The sequence below is a fragment of the Neovison vison genome, chromosome 4 (assembly GCF_020171115.1).
Source record: "Neovison vison isolate M4711 chromosome 4, ASM_NN_V1, whole genome shotgun sequence".
Classification (NCBI taxonomy): domain Eukaryota; kingdom Metazoa; phylum Chordata; class Mammalia; order Carnivora; family Mustelidae; genus Neogale; species Neogale vison.
Genome location: NC_058094.1, coordinates 180,795,069 through 180,810,953, shown reverse-complemented (window position 1 = coordinate 180,810,953; position 15,885 = coordinate 180,795,069). Strand labels below are relative to the sequence as shown.

General features: G+C 45.8%; 1 protein-coding gene across 5 annotated transcripts in view; it reads left to right on the top strand.

Annotated features, from left to right (window-relative positions):
• The first annotated feature begins 13,860 nt into the window (after positions 1 to 13,860).
• Positions 13,861 to 15,885, top strand: part of OSBPL3 (oxysterol binding protein like 3) — a 181,074-nt gene continuing 179,049 nt past the window's right edge. For 2 of the 5 annotated variants that reach the window (XM_044246244.1, XM_044246245.1), the window contains exon 1: positions 15,359 to 15,603. The gene's annotated coding sequence lies outside the window, so the exon portion shown is untranslated. Of the gene's footprint in view, positions 14,044 to 15,357; positions 15,604 to 15,885 lie in introns of those variants that run through there. The other 3 variants (XM_044246243.1, XM_044246242.1, XM_044246246.1) reach the window with 3 other exon arrangements.

The following is a 15,885-nucleotide window of genomic DNA, read 5'->3' as shown; positions in this document are numbered from 1 at the left end:
AGTTTTGTGATGGAGCATATCGAAGATCCCAGAGTGGCTCTAAAAGTGTAATACGTGCTGTGAATTAGGGCAACTTGAAAGGTTTTCAAGAAATGGATACTATGATTGGAAATTTTTTTTTAAAAGATTTTATTTATTTGAGAGAGAGAAAAAGCATGTGCCCAGGGGCAGTGGGGGAGAGAGAGAGAGAACCCCAAGCAGACTCCCCGCTGAGTGCGTACACCCACACAGGACTCAGTCTCATGAGCCTGAAATGATGGTGAGCCAAAATCAAGTTGGATGCTTAACTGACTGAGCCACCCAGGTTCCCCTTCCCTACTTCTGTTACTAGCTACTCTTTGCCTCCTGCAAAGTAGCCAGAATCCCATCCTTAATATCATATGACTAACCCTAACCCTAGTCTGAGAATTTCCTTATTTATTTATTTATGTATTTGACAGAGACACAGCAAGAGAGGGAACACAAGCAGGGGGAGTAGGAAAGGAAGAAACAGGCTCTACACCGAACTTAGCGACTGAGCAACCCAGGCGCCCCTCCTTTTCTTCTTTGAAGCTGTCATGGCAGGTCCACTGTGTTTGTATCACACTTGACCAGGGGCGGGGTTATGGTGGGGATCGTGGTGGTAGTAGGAGCATGATGTCAGCCTTCAGATTCAGAGAGCCCCAGTTTTTTTGTTTCTTCGTGTTTTTTTTTTTGTTGTTGTTTTCCAGAGTATTTATTTATTTATTTGACAGACAGAGATCACAAGTAGACAGAGAGGCAGGCGGGGGCGGGGGGCAGGGGGAAGCAGGCTCCCTGGTGAACAGAGAGCCCAATGCAGGGCTTGATCCCAGGATCCTGGGATCATGACCTGAGTGAGCCAACGGCAGAGGCTTAACCCACTGAGCCTCCCAGGTGCCCAGAGAGCCCCAGTTTTTTTTTTTTTTTAAAGATTTTATTTGTTTATTTGACAGACAGAGATCACAAGTAGACAGAGAGGCAGGCAGAGCGAGCGAGCGAAAGAGAGAGAGAGGGAAGCAGGCTCCCTGCTGAGCAGAGAGCCCGATGCGGGACTCGATCCCAGGACCCTGAGATCATGACCTGAGCCGAAGGCAGCGGCTTAACCCACTGAGCCACCCAGGCGCCCCGAGAGCCCCAGTTTTAAATGCTCACTTTGTCATTTCCTATCTCTGTGATTAGACAGGTCATTGTCAGGAAACTGAGTCTCAGTGTCCTCAACTGTCAAATGAGGATAACAGAACATGTCAAACACATGGGATATAAGACACATGTAATAATTGACTGTTATTATTACTTACAACTGAGAATGTTAATTTCTATAAATCTGGATTCCTAAACCCAGGAAAATTGAGTGATATGTCCAGAGTTAGAGCCATATCTGCTATCTAAGTTAGAATTTTGAGGGACTCCTGGGTGGCTCAGCTGTTAAGTGTCTACCTTCGGCTCAGGTCATGATCCTAGGGTCCTGGGATGGAGTCTCGCATCCGGCTCCTTGCTCAGCAGGGAGCCTGCTTCTCCCTCTGCCGCTCATGCTCTCTCACTCTCTCTCTCTCTCAAATAAATAAAATCTTTAAATAAATTAGAGTTTTGTAAGTTATGCTCACAAAATCCTTCTCAGGATAAAATAAGTGTTGCAGGTTTGAAGACAGAAAAGCAATGGAAATACATATATCCACCAAAAACAAAGACAGGACCTTTGGTAGTTGCATTTATGGAGCCATCATTTTCTGTCAAAGAAACCCATTTGGATAAGAAGCTTCCAGCTAAAGCACTTTAGCTATTGGTTTGGCAGCAGTAAAGGGCATGGTGTTGGAAATTTTAAACACCCTAAGATTCTGAAAAGCTAGAGTCAGGATTTTTGTTCCTGGAAAAGTGATGTTAGATTATTTGTCTGTTTATATCCAGTAAGACTATTAGCCACTGATGGCAATGCATCATGGCCCTCTGGAGATGTTTGGGCATTCTTGCTCCTGACTGCAACATTTTTTTTTTTTTTTGACACCTCAGCTTTATGTAAATGAACTAATTGTTGCCAATGAACAATTGTTGCCAATACAGTATTCTGATCAGTTCTCAGGGAGGAAGTTATGGGATACAGCTGAAAAGTCCAGGGAGCCCTATACCCAAGCTGGCGGCTTGGAGACACCTTGATGTAAGGGATAGTGTTTGATCCTCACAAACTATGCAACTTGACCTGGTCACCAACCTCTCTGAATGCCAACTTCTGTATCTTGGTTTCCTGCGTCTGACCCATAGTAGGTTCTTCATAAGTGTTTTAGGTGTTACTACTGTGCCATAGGTTTTATTCTCCCCATTTTTCATGGGGGAGATTGAGTGAGGTTTGGAGGGGTTAAGCTCAAGGCCATGATAAAATGAGTGTTTAAACCAGGGTTTCTCAACCTCAGCAGTATTGACCACATAATTTTGGAGCAGATAATTCTCTGTTGTAGTGGCTGTCCTGCGGATTTAGGGTATTGAATAGCATTTCCAGAAGTCAATTTAAGGCTAATTGAGAAGTCAGAACATCTTGTCCTGAGTTTCCCTCTCTTGCTTTTAGGCCTCTTAATCTTTTAGTGATTCCCTCTTTGACTTCTATCCACTCCCTCAACCACCGCCCACCCAGTGCCCACTGATTTCATGGTCCTCCCTCCTCCATCCGAATCCTCCTCCTACCTTCAGATGACTTGAAGTTGTAGCTATTAAAAGTTTGTCTGGCTGTTGTTTAGATCTGCCTTTTATTTTTTAAGACCGAGTCCAACATTTTGAATGAAAATCATGGATGCCCCACCGGCAGTTCTCAGCGGGGGCTGTCCATTCAGAGCACCTGAGGCATATTTAGAAATGACTCCCTAGATCTACTACTGGGGACTCTGATTCAGATGGGGAGGAGTTGGGAGTTTTAAAAGCTGCTCCATTGATCCTAACAGGCTAAGTGCAGAGAAGACTCTTCAAAGGCATCAGAGATCACAGACTGCATTAATAGTGCCTGTCAGTAAGCATCACCAGGAGAATTTTGTTGACAAACAAACAAGATTTTATCAGAAGCAAGATTCATTAAGCCAGTAATTCTGGAACTGGGTCCCCTGGTTCATCTTACCAAGTGATGGATGTGGTTCTGATGTGAGGGGCCACAGATCACCTGTGCTGAAACACTGGCAGGAGCTAAGTTTTTTGGAGGCATGCTGAGCACAGCCATGTGCAGAACGCAGGAGCTGGGGTAAGAGGCGATGCATCTGAACCCCAGTTTTCTAGTCTGAGAAATGAGGATACATCGGGATGGGTCTTGAAGAATTTCCATGAGATGAGACCCTGGTAGAAAGCTTTGGCAAGTGTTATGGTCATTCATATTATTCATGGATTAGAACCTCAAGCAATTTTGATGGTTATTTTTACTAAGTTTGGGGGGTTTTTTTGTTTTGTTTTGTTTTAGTTAAACCTAATGGTATAAGCTATTTATAGGTTGCCTTTTTGGGGACAGAGGGATCCTTCTGAAAACCAGACATAACCAAGTTGGGAGTTGCCAGGGGTGCCAGACAGCGGGCGCTGTGTGTCTGTCTGCCTCTCTTGCCAGACTGAGGGCTCCTCCCCAGTGCCTAATCCTCTTCTGGGCCTTTGCAGGGCTCTGCACACCTTTGTTGAATTGGTTGACTGGTCCTCTGAGTTTGCTAGAGCTACCGTAACAAAGTACCACCAACGCAGGGGCTTCAACAACAGATATTTATTGCCTCCCAGTTCTGCAGGCCGGAAGTCTGAGATCAGTTTGTCAGCAGGGCTAGTCTCTGCTGAGAGCTGTGAAGGAGAATCTGCGTCAAATCTTTCTCCTAGCTTCTGGTGGTTTACTGGCAATCTCTGCCATTCCTTGGAGGCACATCACCCCAATCTCTGCCTTGATTTTCACATGGCACTCTTCCTTTGTGTGTATCCATGTTCATATTTCCCTTTTTTGTAAGGACACTGGTCACATTGGATTAGGACTCATCATAATGACTTCATTTGAACTTGGTAAACGTCCTATCTCCAAATAAGGCCACAGCCTGAGGTACTGGGGGTTAGGACTTAAACACATGAATTTTCAGGGACATGCTTCAATCCATAACAATGGTCCACTCAGTCGGGAATTGAAGACACCATGCAAAGCCAAGATACAGATTTTCCATTGTAGAGTGAAGAACATTCTATTCTTGCCACTCCCAGCCTACAGTTTGAACAACACAAACCCATCATCATACTTGGGAAGATAAATCAAACCCACTACTACTTTGACGGAAGGTCTCCATATAATCGCTAGTGAGCATTCTCTTCCTAAACAGGGGGCAACACCTTCTACATTGATTTGGCCAAAGTCCCTCCCATAACACTGTGGGATATCCCTACATGTTTGCTGACATTATGAGGTCTTCATTTCTCTACTGTGAACATTTATTGTGAATGTGATTTCTCCTTCTATTAGCCAAGGCTAATAGACTTTCTTACTTGCTTATCATTAAAATAAGGATAAGTGCTTAAAAACACATGACCACTTGGGTTTATATTTCATGACGGCTAATGACACTGCGGGCAGACAAGAGGATGGGAGATGATGGATGTGAAGATTCTATATGCCATTGAAGGGTAAGGCTCTTAAAAAAAAAAAGATAGTGAATACACAGACTCGTAATTACCTGATTTGAGCACAGCCTCACTAACCTGTCTTGGGTATTCTGTGAACAGCAACAGCCCTACAAGGGCTTCCATGTTAGCTCCCTCAGTCTAACAATGCATGGGCCCAGCAAAATGTTGCTTCATTTCCCTGAAAGCAGACATGTGGGTCCTGCCATGAATACAAAGCCAAGACAGGAACGAGAACCTTGGACATGTACCTGCCCAGCCCCACTTTTAAGAACCAACAATACAGGTCATTATTTTAAGGAAATTTGTAGGTAGGCAAACCAGGCTTCAAGTGTAGAGAGGATGTGCAGAAGAGCGAATGACAGCCTTTAGTCTACTATCCCACGAGAGTCCTGCTCCCAAGATTGAGTGTTGCCTGGCATCTGGGCACTTAGACATAGGCAAGGTTCCCACAATTCCTTAACTGCTGAGTGGCTCACTGTGCCTGAAGTGTTTGTGCAAACAGTACGGCTTATGGTGAACACCTGCTTGCCTTCTGGGAGTCTGGAGCTGTAGCATATGCTAGGCAGAGAGTGCCTGTGGAACCGGGCCCCAGGAAAAACCCCGAACACTTAGCATCCCTAGTTAGCAGCACTTCACTGGGTTTTTGCAACACTTATAGTTGGAGAAATGAAGCCTGTCTTGCCCTTTGTGACTCTGTGGGGGTCCAGACCTCGCCCCATGCGCCTTTTCTTTTTGCTGATTTTGTGTTGTATCCTTTTGCTGGAATAAATGATAGCCATGAGTATGACTGTGTGGCGAGTCCTGTGATCCTCCCAGTGACTCTTCCAACATGGAGGTGGTCTTGGGGGCCTGTGACAGAGAAGAGCAGCTGTTAGCTGAAAGACAAGACTCTTTAAGCCAAATGCTTGCGAAACTTGATGCTTAACGTGGTTGGAACTTTTATATTATTTTTTTAAAGATTTTATTTATTTATTTGGCAGACAGAGATCACAAGCAGGCAGAGGCAGGTGGGGAGAGCAGGCTCCCTGATGAGCAGAGAGCCCGATTCCGGGCTTGATCCCAGGACCCTGAGATCACGACCTAAGTCGAAGGCAGAGGCTTAACTCACTGAGCCACACAGGTTCCCCTGGAACCTTTACATTATTAAGTGACAGCACTCTAGCTGAGACAACAATAGAATATAGTTTGCTATACAAAAAATAATTTCCTGGATTATTAGGAGAAGGCAATCAAATAAGTGGGAGAATCTTTTTTACCTTTTATGGAAAACAAGCCTAAGAAAACCATGAGGGAACTGGAAGTAGGGACCAAGTGGCTGACATTAACTAGAAACCATTTTTCCCCCCTCTCCTTAACCATTAATTGGCACCTAACCTCAGGTCATAATTTACTTGAAAAATTCAATTTTGTTTCAAAGACTTGGACCAAGTTTTTTTTTTTTTTTTTAATGCTGGAGGGACAGACACTGTAGAAATACATACAACCATTATCTGAAGCTTGAGGGCCATCCTGGACAAAACTTCAGAAGACTGTAATTTTAGACAGCCACAAAAAAGCCCTCTAAGAAAGGAAAGCAAAAATGAATAATGAACAATGAGCATGCAGAAAGCTGAGGATGACTGTCCTCAGGGAATGGTTTGCTGGAGCTTTGATTTCTAATGTGCGGTTCTCAGATTCCTTTGAAGTGAGTCTCTCGTCCAGCCTCGGTGTTTCAGAACTTGGAACTCGGTGCCACAGCTGGAGTCTCTCCAGGCACTTTTTACCAGAGGGATCATTGTCAGGGTGCTTGGGAGACCCAGCAGACCCAGGAGGCAAACGACCTGCGGCCAGATATGCTCCTGAGGGGTCCATGCTTCCCCCATTTCCCTTCATCTGTGGCAGAGCCCACCTGGCACTGAACCTGGCCACTCCAGGCATCAGCATGAAGGGACAGTTCGCGCTGTTCAGCTATGGGAAGGACAACTCCAAAAGGCTCCTGGCTTTTGTGACTTGTTTGTTTTCACTATGGAGTGGGCAGAGAGCTGACTGCAGCTGTGTTAGCGCGGAGGGCAGATCCAAATGGGATAAATGAGAAATGCGTTGCTGGCGGCCTTTGGTATACACAGCATGGCCTAGGGAAGCAGGGACCAGTGGAGATAGGGAATCCATTCCTGGCCTCCAAACTGGGTACCACTGAAATGTACATACAAGAAATTTACCCAGAATAACAAACTGTATATTCAAGGATTAGTTATCTAATAATCTCAACTTTTTGGAACTCAGGAAAAAAAACAAACAAAAAACTTAAAAATTAAGCACAGAGGTCCCTGTACAGTCAAAAAGGATGGAACAAAGTCAACATGCTTTCCTCATTGCTTAAAGTACATTTATTCTTGCTTTACATTTAAAAAAATTCTGCCTTTAGTCTCCACTAAACCTGTTGTCAGTGGACATCAAAACCTTCCTCAAGAAAATAACACTCTTTATTTTATGATTTGTTTCTCTATGTAGCTTTTTTTTTTTTTTTAAGATTTTATTTATTTGAGAGCGAGCGAGCAAGTGAGAGAGCAAACCTGAACCGGGGGTGGTGGGGGGCATGGGGAAGGCAGAGGGAGAAGCTGACTCCCCACTGAACAGGAGCTCCTGACCCAAGCTGAGCTGAAGGCAGAGGCTGAACCACAGAAATTAAACTGACTGAGCCCCCCAAGAGCCCCTCGAGGCAGCATTTTTAAAATGTTGACTCTTCTTTCCCTCTCCCTTGACTTAAAAAAAAAAGATAAATTATTGATTGAGGTGGGGTGTCTGGGTGACTCAGATTGAGGTGAAATTCACATAAAAAAAAAAAACTAACCGTTTTAAGGTGAGCAGTTCAGCGGCATTTAGAATGCTCAGTGTTGTGCAACTATCATCTCTATCTACCTTCAAATCATTCCCATCAGTCCACAGTCAAAGCTCATACTCACTGAGCAGCTCCTCCCCATTGTGCGCCCCCCAGCCCCTCACAACCACAGAGCCGCACCCTCTGGATTTCTGTGGATTGAGCTGGACATTCTGGACATTCCATATAAGTGGAATCTTACAATTCTTCTGGGGGCCTTTTGTAAAAGGCTCCTTTCACTTAGCAAAACGTTTCATCAAGTTTCAACCACATTAGGCACATCAGTACTTCACTCTGTTTTATGCTTAATATTCCATTAGATAGATATCCCAAATTTTGTGTATCTATTCATCAGTTGAAAGACATCTGGGTTGTTTCCGCTTGTTGGCTGTTATGAATGATGCTGCCAGGAACATTCATGTGTTCCCTGACTTTTATCACTCTCCACAACGGCGATGAGAATAGTACCTATTTCCCAGGACTCTTAGGCTTAAATGAGAAGTAAACATTTAGAATAGTGCCTGGAACAGGGTCCAAGTTCAAGAAATCCTTGTTCTTCTTGTTTTAGTGTTTTTTAATACATGAGAACTCAAAAAGTATCAAGAGTCAGTTTGCATCAGGGCGGATAATTTTATATACCCCAGTAATTCTTGAGGTCTTCATTGTATCATGTCAATAATCACTGTAAAAAGCATGACCCTGAATCATTAGGGGAAGTTTAACAGTGAAACTATGGTCAGTATTTTCTGGGCAAGAAGGCAGGAATAATTATACCACATTGATGCATTTCCATCCAAACTTAGCATTGGGTATGGGAAATAAATATGGCCTTACAGGGACCTGCAACAGAATATCTTTTTTAAAAGTTAATGAGCTATGAGTTTTCAGAGGATAAGTCAGGTAGTAAGGGCCTTTGAGGCCTATTTCTCAAGCTGTAGGTTGGGGGGGAGGATGTAAAGGAACATTCCAGCATGTGTGAGCCCAGTAGATTTGCATGGAAGCACAAAGACCAGAATGGATACTTGTACTGGAATTGAGGTAATAGCAAGGGGCAAGGAAGGTTCAGAACAAATGCCGTGAGCTCCGTGAAGGGAAGAGTGGTGACGCCATGGCAGGTGATTGGAGAGCTGGGAAGGCAGCTGCCCCAAGTGAGGGCGCGAGGGACTGCTTTGACACCCAGTGTCAGGTGTGTCGTGTCACTTCTATGTTCAGACAGGTTTTCCTTATCCTTCGGAAAGAAAGGAGATACAGCAACACTCTGGGCTGCTTTCTCCACATCTACTTCTCATTTCTTTTTGCTGTTAACAGTAGGAATGGGTTAAGGTATGCTACAGTAACAATTCCAAAATCTCAGTGATCCAACCTCAAATGTTTATATTTCACTCTTCAGCTCAGTTGGGTCCATACTGCTGCATCATTATCTTCCTCATCCCCTGGAGGCAGGCAGAAGGAGCCGTTCTCTGACAGCAACAGTGCTGGTGCATGTGGTAGAGAGGATATTAGCAAAGCAAAACAAGGACCAGCTCTTAAAGCTTCTGCTGTCATTTTATTGGCCCAAGTAGGCTATATGACCAAGAACGACTTCAGTGGGTGGTGCGGATGGGGTTGTGGGTGGGAGGAAGGGGAGTAAAATTCTCTCTTGGTGAAGGATAGCAGATAATGGCTAAAGGTAACACAGTCTACACTAATTGAACTCCAGCTTTTTGTTTTGTTTTGTTTTTCTGTATGAACCTGTGGTCTCAGTCGATCAGAGTTGACAGTTGGCTGGTAACTGCTTTAAGTGTGAATGGACATGTGCCCCAAATCTGGCCAATGAAACATGAAGACCACCAGGCTGGGGGACTTGTGGGAGAGGTTTCTTTACTTGCAGAATGTGACTCAAGGAAGGTATATTCTTTCCTGTCTCTGAGCATGATGTTAGTAACTGCTGTATCTGCATCACATCCAGTCTGAGGAGGAAGCTCTCATTGGTGAACTTGGCAGAGAAGACAGACAGAACCTGAGTCTATCGCTGACATGCTTGAACTACTGAATGAACCAAGAGGGAAGTCTCTAGGTCTGTAGAACTTCCTGTCTACTTGAGATAATACGTCTCCTTGTTTAAGTGATTTTTAATTGATTTTCTCTTACTTGAAACCAAAGTATTCTAGTAGACAAAAAGAACATACTTTCACCTTGCTAAATGAATTTAGATTATAGTTTTGGGGAAAATATGTTTGTTTGTTGAATGAACAAGTGATAAAACATCTTTTGTGTGAGGAATACTGTGCTATGTGAAGGGAAGACATTCAAGAAGAATAAGAAAAAGTGTTTATAATTCAGAATGGAATATAAAATGAGCATCCAACTAAATATGGGCAAGAAATGATGGTGATTTAGACGACAGTGTGTTGCTGGTGGAGACTGAAATGGGAACTTCGGGGGACTGGTGAAGGACAAGGCCTTCTGGTTTACTCCATAACTACAGAAACACATCAAAGAGGATGTAACATATGAAGCTTTTTTCCTGCCAACACATTTGTTGGAGCTTTGAAGGAAAAGGCAGGGTGGGTGCCGTGGCTTGGCTCACTCAAATTCTAACCCAACCTCCTCCTAACGTGCCTTTCTGTCGAGGCTGAAGAGCTGAAAAGCACATTTCCCAGCCCTCCTTGCGCTAGATTAGTGAACGTGATTTGGAATATACCAATCAGATTTGTTTACGCAAGGCATGAGCTGGGAAATGACGTAACAGAGTTGGAGAAGCAGGATTTGAGGCATATGTTTTGCTGCTGTGGCTTGTGCAGGGAGGGGTGTGGTTCTGGCAGTCCTGCCAAGTCTTTCTGGTTTGACAGGTGGCCTCCTGATGGTGGCAGGAGTGACAGAAATCTTAGCACCCCGGTTCAGCAATGGCTGCTACCTAAATGCTTCATATGTGTGGGCTCTAATTATTATACTTAATATTTACCATAAGGAATACTATAGGATGTCTGTGTGCTATGAAGAGAGTCCCTAAAGGATAATAGAATGTTCAGCCTTTTTTCTTTTCCTTTTTTAAAAAGATTTATTTATTTACTATATATATAGAGAGAGCACAAACAGGGGGAGCAGAAGGCACAGGGAGAAGCAGGCTCCCTACTGAGTGAGGAGCCTGATGTGGGACTTGATCCCAGGACCCCGAGATGATGACCTGAGCTGAAGGCAGACACTCACCTGACTGAACCACCTAGGTGTCCCTCAGCCTGACTTCTGAGGTAGTTTCGTCCCGAAGGAAGTATTATTTCATGGTTCATCATATAGGACATTAGTGTCCCTTCACTTCTGTTCCTTTCTTACAAATAGCCCGTATTCCCACAGCATATTGTGTAAAAAGACTGGTGCTGTCGAATGCTTGAGAGAAAGCTAGACTGTTGTCATTAAAGATGAGCTGTCTTCCTCTAGAACATCCCAGAAATTTTCAACATCTGATGAAGAATGCTAGGAGAGTGAGAATGATCTGTAACCTTTAGTTGCACTGATAGTATCTGAGTAAGGAACTGTGTCTAAACCAGGAAGCCTAACAGTGTTGCAACTCCCGCTACAAGGATAAGTTGATGGCAATAAATAAGAATTTTTGATCTGGAAAAAAAAATTTTGATCCAAAAGTTAAAAATGTCGACAAAGACATGCAGGAAGTGACTCTTTACTTTCCAATTCCCAAAATAATTTCACCCTTCTCTAAATACACTTTTGGTACCTCTCTCAGGACTTTTGTTTCTTTCTTTCTTTTTTTTTTAAGTTCTTTCTTTCTTTCTTTCTTTCTTTTTTTTTTTTTTTTTAAGATTTTCTTTATTTGACAGAGAGAGAAAGAGCACACAAGCTGAGGGAGCAACCGCTTAACTGACTGAGCCACTCAGACACTGCCGGAACATTTTCTATTTTTTAACCTTGTATTGGAGTTATTTATATCCATTTCTGATCTGCCCAATATATGACACTGTAAAAGCACTGAAGGCAGGGACACCCACTGATTCATCTTTGGATCTCTTAGAGTGCCTGCTAAGAATGGATTCTTTTACAAAGGAGCCTGTCAATCTATATTTAATAGAGGAATTGGTGAGTTCTTGTGCAGTCCTTAGCCATGAGGACTAATACTTCTGTGAATGAATGCTGACAAGGTGTTCCTATGTGACTAAATACTTTGATTCACATGCCAGATTAAGGAGAAAGAAAAATGGGTACAGGATGGGGAAGGTTGTATCAGTGCTTCAGACAAGGGTTTCCTCCACCTCCCATTCACAGTGACAGTGGCAGAAAGAGGACACTTGAAGAAGGTAGGAGACCCACCTCAAATTACCCAGAGGCTATATGATTACAGATAAGATGCTAGAACAAACTCTCTCCTCCTCCCTCATAAGAGGGATTGATGAGGTGATGAATTATAGTTCCTTCTCATCACATTTGTCTTGTAGTCACCATTCTAGAACAATGAAACTCTAATCATATGATGATTTAAGATCTTTATCTTAAAGTGGCTTGAAGTTCATATAGCCCCAGCATAGTAATTCTGTATCACCTATCACCTACATGTTGATACTGATCTATCAGTAACAGCTTCCTTTAAAAGTTGGTTAAGCAGCTGCCTTTGGCTCGGGTCATGATCTCAGCGTCCTGGGATCGAGTCCCACATCGGGCTCCTTGCTCGGCAGGGAGCCTGCTTCTCCCTCTGCCTCTGCCTGCCTCTCTGTCTGCCTGTGCTCGCTCTCTCTCCCTCTCTCTGACAAATAAATAAATAAAATCTTTAAAAAAATATATTTAAAAAAAAAAGAAAGAAAGAAAAGAAAAAGATCTTATTTATTTGGCAGAGAGGGGGAAGGAGCACAAGCAGTGGGAGTTGCAGGCAGAGGGAGAAGCAGGCTCCCCGCTGAGCGGGGATCCTGATGTGGGGGTCCATTCCAGGACTCTAGGATCATGACCTGACCTGAAGGTGGAGGCTTAACCGGCTGAGCCACCCCAGGCATCCCCAGTAATAGCTTCCGGAAGCACTGTGTTGAGAAGGATTCTGAGGCCCTATTTGGACTCAGTAGGAAAGACAGCCTTGACTTAATAGTGATGTCTGGCATGAGGCAGGGAGGAGAGTAGCAAATAAGCCAAGCTATGTCACTGCTGATCTAATCCAATGCCTTCACTTCACAGGAAGAAAATGAGAAAACAGAGAATGGTGCTCTCAGAATCAGGAAGTGGTCATGATGGGAGGGACAGGAACCCAGGTAGTCTGACTCTAGAGGCCTCTGGACTTCCTCATCATGACATACTATTACCATCAGCTTCCTTTACCATCTAAATATGTATATTTGAGAGACATCTGCTTACCAATTATGAATTTCAGAGGCTTAGAACATTCAGACAACTCTGAAAAATTCCCCCGTGGTGGGTATGTTTCCAAAGAGAAAAAGTATTTGTTCAACAGTTCAAAGAGGGTCTTCAGAAACTCCTACAATACCATTGATCTCCACCAGAGTAGACATTCGGGTCCTTGCTTTAAAATAAAACTCTGAGGAGAAAGCTAATTTAGGAATTAATGAGATTTTTCAAGAATAATTAGCTCTGCATGGGATTCAGCTTTAATTTTTTTCCCTCTTGTTTTTGGGAGCTGGTGAGCCTGTAAGCTTATTTAGGAGAAGAGGAAATGAAACTATGAAAAGGCACAATACAATTCCTTTTTTCCTTGGAGGAAAAGCACAATATGAATATGAATAACTCTCACATCCCGTCAAATTAACCGCTTCAAGTACAAATAGAAAAAACAAATAGACACACTTGGTTATTTGGAAGAAATTGAAGAAAAAGCCAAGAACTGGTTTGCTAGTTTCAACAATAAAATCCTATGCAAATAACTTCCTTTAGGATTAAAGGCTTGTCTCCTGCAGGAAAAAACCAACCAACCCCACAACAAACCAAAGAATGCTAATGAAACAGGGTGAAGAGTGGGAGGTGGAGAGTGGAAATGAAAAAAAGAAAGAAAAAAGAGCTTGGAGGAGGGGGAAAGAGCGAGCTTCTCTCCTAGAGAAGAATTACCGAAAAATGGAAGGGTTGGGAAAACAAAGTCTGAGCTGCTCAGGCACTCCGGGCTGGGCGTGGGCAAGGTGCTTCCTTGAATTCATTTTGAGTGGTCCGGGCACCTCCCAGGCATGTTCATCCAGCTGGCGTTCCTGGGGTGCGGGAGGGGTGACTGAAGAATTCTGGAGTCATTAGATTTTAGATCTTCTCCACTAAGTTTCTCCGTGTGTGCGACGCGGGCAGCTTTCACTGAGTTCATTCGGCAGCGTGTCCGGATCCTCCCGCCCTCGCTAAGCCGCCTGCCAGGTTCCAAACTGACAGTCCCAGACATTTCGCGATAGGGATAGTTCCACAAAGCAGAAGATGGAACGCGATGAATTAAATGTGAATAGAGTGGCTCTGGCGGGAGACTTAGAAACCTCAATATGGGGCTAGCTGGAAGACTGGAAATGCCTCCGTGCCACAAGTGATGCGCGGCGCTGGAATTTAACATTTTGGAGCCTCTATTCTGTGTGGAGCACCAAGCCCAGCGAATCACACTCGTTGGTCAGCTGGGTCAGGTAGGTTAGTTGGATCTTTGGGGAGGTTAAATACCTTGCATATTCCATTTCCTTTGCTTGGAACGCCTTTTCGGAGACTGAGGCGTGGTAGCTCCTTTCCCTGGTTCAGGAACCTGCACAGAAGCACCTCCGCCAAGAGACCCTCAGAAAACTTCGAAACTCCCAATGCCTACTTACGAAAACTCCGCATAGCAATTACCCCCGTGCTCATAGATCATCGCATTTACTCGTTTGTTTATATTTATGTATGTTCTTGTTTATGGTGTGCTTCCCCTTAAAAGCTCAGCTCCTTGAGAGCAGGAACCTGGTGTGCCATCATCACTGAAGCAGAGCCTGCATCTGTTCCAGGCGCACACAGTAGGCGGTCAGTAAATGCACACGGTAGGCGCCGAGTAGAGGTTAATTTCCTTTCCACCCAGCCACCTGCGGCCCTCGACACATCCGCAGTCTCCAAACTAGCCCCAGGTGATTAGCTGCTGCGTTCTGGGTAGGATCAAAGGAGGCGGAGGAGCGAGTGAGCAGTGAAGTTGGGTGGATTTCCTTGTCCCTCAAGGAGCTCCAGCAGTTTAATTTTAACTATGATGCTCTTTCTCCCTTCCCTCTTGCACACGAACAGCCTAACAAAACGACCACACTCCCCTTAAGTCTTCTCCTGGCACCCCGGCACGAATCTGCACCCACTGCCTCTGGATGTTAGGGTCACAGTCTTGGGCGGGTGTCCCACGCCGATTCTGTCCGTCGCCACCCGATGCCTGCAACCCTCCCTTCACTACGTCCCCCTGCCCTCCTTTGCCTCTGACTTCCTCAAGAGGTAGAGTCCTCTTTGCCCGTTCGCACGTGTGTCCCCTGGAACCGTCTCCTTAGACCAGCCCCTCCCGCGCCGCCTGCGCTTCTCCCTGTTCTCTTCCCTCCTTCCCGGGCCTGGCAATGCCACTCGAGGAACATTTATTAGGCTCCTACGGCTAGCCTGCCAGTAGCTCCTTTGCGACGCTGCTGCAGCTCTCCTCTCCCTCCTACCCTCCCATCTGCCGGAAACCCGAGTCCCAACTGCCATGACGGCGTCATGGAATCCGCTCACTCCTTCCCAGTGCGTCGCTCCACCTTCTTCCTCAGGGTCGACTCCTCATTGGTGAGGTTGTGGTCACTCAGCCGCTCTCCCCGCCCCCTCAAGTGGCTCCGCCCCCAGGGCGGCCACAGGCTCCTCCTCCTCGTCCCCGCCCCTCGTGCAGCTCCTCCGGCTACTCTACTGGCGGCGCGCGGAGAAGTTCTGGGCAAAGTACCGGGAACTGGCCGCGCGGCCGCAGCGCCTTCGAGCCCCGCAGCGCAGCGCAAGGGGGAACCCCAGCGCAAGGCGGCCAGTACGCGGCGCGGGCTCCGGTCCCGCTGTCCTTCCACGAGTGCCCGTCCCCGCCTCGGTCTCCTGCGGCTGGCACGGGAACTGTCTGCTGCGCGTTGCGGGGGGACCGGAGAAGCGGGCTTTGCCTCCTCCCGGGTCTGCGGACGAAGCCCGGAGCCGCACACCAGAGAGCTAGGCGGTGTCCCCGGCGGCGGAGCGTGCAGGTGAGCGCTGGGACGCCCGGCAGAATGGTTCTGGGGTGGTGGGGGCCAGGGGCGGTGCGCGCTTGCAAGGGCTGCGATGTGTGGGGCGCCACCAGTCGCTGTGCGAGCAGGGTCTGTCTCCTGTCGCCCAGGGAAGAACCGGCTGCTGGGGCAGCCCCGAGCAGGGAGATGGCTATCGCGGCCGGCGCCAGGCTCCGGGGAGGTAGGACCGGGGTCCTGCTCCGAAGGGGACGGTTTGACCGGGACTGACGGTGAGAAGACGCGGAGCGCAGGAGCCTGAGT